General features: G+C 35.9%; 1 long non-coding RNA gene across 1 annotated transcript; it reads right to left on the bottom strand.

The window, feature by feature from the left end:
• Positions 1 to 1,963: 1,963 nt before the first annotated feature.
• LOC110707976 lies at positions 1,964 to 6,478 on the bottom strand. The gene is made up of 4 exons (XR_002508619.1): positions 6,129 to 6,478; positions 3,850 to 4,003; positions 3,551 to 3,677; positions 1,964 to 2,376 (listed from the first exon to the last, which is right to left on the bottom strand). It is a non-coding gene; the product is annotated as an uncharacterized LOC110707976 (long non-coding RNA).
• Between the last annotated feature and the right edge of the window lie 847 nt (positions 6,479 to 7,325).

Here is a 7,325-nt window from a genome sequence, read left to right as displayed (position 1 = left end):
TTATAATAATTAATTAGGAGTAAAATAACATTGTTTCCTTGTGGATTCGACCCTACTTCCCTATCTATTATAGTTAGTGGTTTTAGGAATTACTTTTGATTAGGTGATACGACTTTAGCCTGTCACGCCCAAAATAATCCCACCTTTCGATTATTTTTTAATAGCCCAACCTTTACACCTAATCCGCTCAAAATGGTCTTGTAGACACTTGATTGTGTATCCCCAAAAACCAAACCCAGTGATAAGTATCTTTCATGTATTTAATTATCGAGTCAGGTGAAGAGTTGAAGAGTCTCGTGAATTTCCCTTTAGCCTTAACCGTTTCTAAACTTTCCTTAAATGTTTTAAACCAAAATCATTCATTTTGTAACCTTAAAATCATTCATTCGTGTCCTCTTTATAAAATCGTCCAAACAAGATTATTTTGGTCCATAATCATGGTCCAATTATTATTTAGTTGGATGGAGCTTGAAAAAGCTTTCCAACGATATATTATAAGCTCAAATCCGACTTATAACGAATAAGTTATAGCCAAAATACTAAACCAAGCCCAAACTGGACCTAGGTCCATCCTACCTACGACCCAATGATCATGTGGAGAGTCCAATACCTTAATATTAATCCTAAACCAATTAGGATTCATTAGCAACTCCTAAAAGTCTCTAGAAGGTTCTAATCTATCCTTTTCGAATGATAAAGATCAAAGAGTTTGAAATTGAATAAAATTTCTCTTTTGATAGTCCTTGTTCTATTCGAATTTAAAGACGTTTAGATATGATTTTTGTGCCTCATAATTTTTATCCAACTATTAGATGATTGGATATCCCTTGAAATTATCTTTCCAATGATATATCATAATCCCAATTACGAGCTATAACAAAAAATATATGAATGAAATACTAAACTCTATCCAAAACTGACACCTTTTCACTATTTCGGCCATATCTTTTATTCTACAAAAGATATCAATCTAATTCAAATTGTTTAGAATGTTGGAATATTTAGAGTGTCGGAGTGGAGCGTGCTCTACTGTCTGATCGCGCTCGCGCTAGCTAGGCGCGACCCGCGATGAAACCGCGCCAAAACCGCGATGAGTTTCTGGAAATCTGGCAAGTCTTTGGAGGAGCGCCCGCTCCTCCAGGTGGTGCGCCCGCTCCTCCAGGTGGCGCGCCCGCGCCACTATTAGGCGCGGCCCGCGCCTAAATCGCGACAAAAATCGCGTCAACTTTCTGGAAAATCAGAAAGTTGGGATTCCAGAAGAGGAGCGCCCGCTCCTACTATAGGAGCGCCCACGCCACTTTGAGGAGCGCCCGCTCCTCCTTGTGGAGCGCCCGCGCCATCTGCTTTTTCGCGATTTTTTGACGGTTAAGTCTCTATTAAAGACTGGTTTTTCTTATATAGAAATATATAGAACTTTTCTCTGGTATTCTCCCTAAGTAATTCTCCATTTTTCTCTCAAAAAACTTGCAATCTTTTGTGAGAAATCTTCTTGATTTTAGTCTTTCTTGTGAATTATTCATCATCAATTTGTTTCTTAGTGCAAAGAACAATTGGGCTGACTTTTGTATCTCAAACACTAGACGAAAAACCCCAATCCCCACCGGTTCAAACCACACATTCCCCACCGGTTTTGAACCATTCTTGATTTGAGGGTGGTAAATCCTCAAAGATATGCCACCGGTTTTAAACCGGTGGCAAAAACAACTTTTCCCACCGGTTTTGGAGTGAACCGGTGGCAAAAACTTCTGATTTATGTTTTAGATGAGCACTTTTCCCACCGGTTTTCAAGTGAACCGGTGGCAAAACTATAACATTTCCCACCGGTTTTCACACTGACCCGGTGGCAAAAGTGCCCCAAAAAATTTTTTTTTTTTTTTTTTTTTTTTTTTGCATTTTTTTCACTTAAATTGTACCAAATACTTATATATAATCATAATATACATAAAACACATATATTTGCCTCAATAACTTGTAATATTACACTTTAAAAAACTAAAAAAAAATGGACATATAAACACTAACATATATATATTTGGACATATAAACACTAACATATGCTGTCTGACAGTATACAAAAACTAATAGAACTCAGGACTTCAAGGGTGGCAAGAATGCAAAACTGATGCAGAGCAGAGCACAGTGACATTGGTGGCAATGGTGTTTGTCTTTGTAGTATCAAATGCCATTTCCCCACCCAAGCTGGTGTCCTCATTGCCGATGGCAGCATTGATGTCCATTGTAGGGGAAGGATTCAAGCTAACTCTAGAGTATCACAGGAGATTTAAGTGATAACAATGTACATACCCTAGCTTTCATTGACTGATCCAACAAAATGTTGGAAGATTTAATGTCACGATGTATCACAGGAGGAATTGCCTGAAAGCAGAAGGAAGAAATCAGATTGAAAACAGCAAAAAACCAAATTTCATACTACATATATATATATAGTAGAAGCACGAGTCAGGTCAGGCAGGTTAAAATTTAATGCACTCAAATTATTCATCAGCCTATTATAAATCAACATGAATGCCTACTTATATGTATTTTTGATGATTTAATGCCAAAATAGAGGTTTTTTTATTAATGTCCTATTGCCAAAAGGAACCAACCATATGACAGACAAACAGGAATATCAGACCCAAAGCATTCCCCAAACTTATTATTACGCTACTACAATTCATTCAGTTTATCGTCCAGCTATAACAGTATATAAGTTGCAAAGCAGAGAATTTAGTTCCCCAAATACCTCAAAAATGCCACCATGCTAAAATCAAAAGAAAAGGGTCCAAATGAGCATTCGTAGAATCTATTTAATTGTAGTAAAATTCTAAGATACAGCTCACCTAAAACTGGAATAATCAACCCAAGATTGTAATTCAAGTCCTGTAGTTCTATTTCACAACAAATTTCAACCCAATTCGGATACTACCCTCCATCACTTCTCGCGAATAGCAATAAAAATTACGCTCTAGAAGATCATAAGAAAAGGAAAAATCAAAGTTTGATTAATAGATGATAAGGGAAACAAAATCTTATTCAGACAACTATAGATTTTGTTAATGGGACTGGTGTCACTGGTCTGAACAGGAGGATACCAATTAGGGATGCTGAACAAGAAGTTCAAGCGACAAGAACTTCCTATAGAGCCACTTTTCACAGAAGAACCTCTTCCTAATTAAGCTTGCATAGTTGCATGCATGGAAGCCCTAATTGCAATTATCCTTGAAATGGGATCACTTAAGCTGAAAAATGAGGAAACCTGTCAATTTGCAGGCTCCAACGTAAGAAAGGTTCACAAAACTAGGTTTGCAAGGTAGTTTAATCATTGATGTTCGTCAGTCAATCCACAGAAGAAAATCAAATATCGTAACTTTTCAACATATCTCAATGTATCCATTTACATGCACAGTAATTAATTTTCCTGGAAAAAAAGTTGGTTAAATCTGATTATTTCATATCATTGCAATGACACCTAGAAGGGCTAGAACACTCTTATTTCTACATTAACCTAGGCTCGCATAAATGCTGAAGATATAATTTGTTCACTTACTGTATTAATGGGAAGCTAGGCTGCCATTGCTCATATACGCATATATAAGCATGTTTTTTCCCTTCTCTGTACAATATCCAAGCAAATTCAAGAGGTTCCTGTGATGCAACCTTCCTAACAACTTAACCTGAGAAACAAGAGCATGCAATAAAAGAAGGTGAGATCAAGAATCAATCAGCACAATAACTACAGCATAAAAAGAGACAACAACTTGTCTACCACACAGGACATCTAAGGATGAACCTTGGTATAGATTATATTGCCGCTAAGAAGCTGCACTGATTAAAATATGACATTACCTCTGTTTCAAATTCTCGCTCCCCTTGCTTTGAATCAGTTGCCAGCACCTTCACAACAACTATTTCACCAGTTGACATCTGAACTTTGTACACAGGACCATATGCACCCTGGCCAACCAATGTTGTGAAATTCTGAGTCGCCTTCTACAAATCCCTGCAAAAGAAGTAGCCAGCTTATACTCTTATAGTCATCAAGTAAAGTGCAATCAGAGTTCTGTTCATATCAGTAGTTTCACCATGATTTGAATCTACAAGAAATTACTCTCCAACAAGGATAGATTGACAAAGAGGGTGGAGAAAGAGAGCACTTGAGATACTGAGACCAAAAATCATATTAAGATGTAAATTATACTTGAATTATACATTCTTAGCAAAGCAATGACACCAGCCAAACACAGTAATATGACATTATAAGCTGTAATGAGGTCTGCTACGACAATTATTTATTACCATAAGAAAGCAATTAATACCTCCTTTTACGATTCTCACGTAAATTACAAAGAATCAAAACAGCAGCATATATGTAATAAAATCTAACACCAAGATTCAAGCATCAAGTTATGAAACATAATTGATTTGCTAGCAACATTTACAAAATCCATTGATCAATCTATAAAAATGGCACTAATCGGACTGATAAGATTTCTCATCTTCACTACCCAATTCGGTTTTGTCCCTATGATCACATAAAGAGGATTGCCAATTCCTTATTTTTAATGTCTCAACGGAATAATTTTAACATTGTCACTAAAAACTTAAGTAAATTTCGGAAAGAAAACCTGTAAGCAAACTCAAGTATACCAGATGCAGAAACAACATTACTTCTCTTAAAGCCGTCAAGCCACAAAGACATCCCACTGACACTTTTTCTGTATCGTCTTGGAGATTCAGGGCCAAGGGTAACGCTCATTCCATAAAACAAATTAACATTAAAATAGTTCATCCAAACAACTTATTTATTTATTTATTTATTTATTTATTTATTTATTTATTTTTTTACCAAATGATCCATTTACACAGAGCAATTACAACTTACAATCACCGAAGCATGGCAACAGTTTAAAGGTTTTTCGACTTTCCATGGAACCGAATTATCAAATGTACTCAACATAATTCCGTACTTCCTTTGTGTATTCGTACAATAGTTGTATAAAAATAGATAAGCAAGCTAAGCAGTTGACCTGAGCAGAAGATATGGCATAAGCATTGAGCTCACTGTCAATGTAGTAGCAGCTAACACAAAAATCATCTCCCTGATAACATCATCAACAAAACATATCACAACACTTATACGATTGTACCACAAATCCACAATGTGCATTCCGTAATCCGGTCATCATTTCGATTTATATCATTGCTCTTTATGTCTCTCTAAACACCGAAAAATAAGAAACCTGCACATCCTTAACCTCCCCACTAACAACATCCTTCACCTTCAACCCTCCCAAATATGCAATCCTAATCTAGTATCTAGAGACTCGTATATAGAAACTTAGCTTGAGTTGACCAAAAGTAGCAACATAATTCAGACGACATTGAGAATTAATTAATCACTACCTTCATAAGATATTCACAAGTACTCTGGATCCCTCAATTTGTAAAGATAAACACCCAGAGCTTACTTGAACAAGGCACCACAACAACAGAGGTAACAAGTGCTATATGAACTTTCAATTCAGTTTTGTGCGAAAAATGGAATACAACACCACAACAAAATTAAATATCAAATTATTATTTTTACAAAATTTAGCTCAAATTCAAGACAACTAACAATAGTAACAACACTAAGATTAAGATCACCACAAATAAAGCTAAATAAATAATAATAAAACACAACGTCATATCAAATAATGATGATGAATTTAGTGATAATGATTCTGACATTGTGAAATGCATTTTCAAGTCATGCCTGATTAACACCAACATCGATTAACAGAAAGTTATCACATGCTACATTCATCAAATTTGTACACACAGATCTTGCAAATTTCACAATATTCAACCAGAACCCAGAAAAATACAGCAACTCTCAAACAAAAATGGGCGAAAGAACTACATAGCACATGCAATTGCATTGACCAAAATGAATTCCTATAAACTACATCTGAACTAATGAATTAAAGCAAGAACTAATCAATTAAAGCAAGAAAATTTTAAAAAGTAAAAAACTCCAATTTGCATGTCGTTTAATTACCCATAAATTAGGGAAAGTACAAACACCCAAAACACTACCCAAATCAAAATTCATTCTCAATTAAGGTGATAATTTCAAATATTACCTTTAGTAGTGAGTGAGTGAAAGAGAGGGCTGTGGCGAGCGGAAAAATTGACCACAAATTAGAGCGGTGAAAGGGAGGAGTACGCTTAAATGGAGGAGAGAGAGAGGAAAGAGTACAGCGAGAAACGCTTAAATGGACGAGGGAGAGAGGAAGGAGTACGGCGAGAAAGATATGAAGGAGTACAGAGAGAGGAAGGAGTACAGAGAGGTTCATTTTAATGGAGGAGAGGGAGAGGAGAGAGAGGTAGCGCAGACGAGAGAGGAGGAAAGATCGAGGAATTGAAGGAGAAAGAAAGAAGAATATAAGCGGTTTTTTTTATTTCATAACACTTTTCCCACCGGTTTGGTTAGAACCGGTGGCAAATCCATTTTCCCTCTTTTTTGTTTTTTGTTTTTTTTTTTTTATATAAAACAAAACTTTTCCCACCGGTTTTTAAGAACCGGTGGCGAAAGGGGGGTGCCTTTTTCAATTTTTCTACTAGTGAAAGAGTATTTCCGGATCAAACCCAAGCACCTTTGTGGGGGAAATTAAACTCTTTAGGAATGTATTCATACGCCTAAGTCAGTGTGTCAAGGATTGAGACTCAAGTGGTCACCGGTTTTCTCATGTTCATGTTGGATGTAATAGCTTGGAGTAGAGGCAAGTAAAATATCTTTCACAACTAGTGTTTTCATTGTGTTTTTCTGTATTACTTTGATAAATTGGTGTTTGGTTGTAATACATTGAATTGTATTTGGATTTTTGTATAATTCATTATCAATTATACATAGTTAGGTTTTGTTCCCACAATTGTTATAGTAGTTCTTGTTTTAGAATTACTTGAAAACCTAACAATCTAAAGAGTTTAAACCTAGAAGTAATCAAGCATGTCTAGTGTGAAAGAATTGACCACAAATTACGTCAAACTCAAGAAGTTTGACGGTGTGGAGTTTCAGAGATGGAAGAAGAAGATGTACTTTCTTCTTACATCTTTGAAAGTAGCCTATGTCATTAGTACTCCAAGGCCTAGTGAACATGAGAATGAATCCTTGGAAGATGTTCGTGAAAGGTCAAAATGGGATAACGATGATTTTATTTGTCGTGGTCATATTTTGAATGGTATGGAGGACGATCTTTTTGATGTTTATCAAAATGTGGAGTCGACTAAGGAGCTTTGGGAGTCCTTAGAAGGCAAATATATGGCTGAAGATGCTTCAA

Source organism: Chenopodium quinoa, unplaced genomic scaffold, assembly GCF_001683475.1.
Source record: "Chenopodium quinoa cultivar QQ74 unplaced genomic scaffold, ASM168347v1, whole genome shotgun sequence".
NCBI classification, from domain to species: Eukaryota; Viridiplantae; Streptophyta; class Magnoliopsida; order Caryophyllales; family Amaranthaceae; genus Chenopodium; species Chenopodium quinoa.
This window is presented reverse-complemented; position numbering and strand designations above follow the sequence as displayed.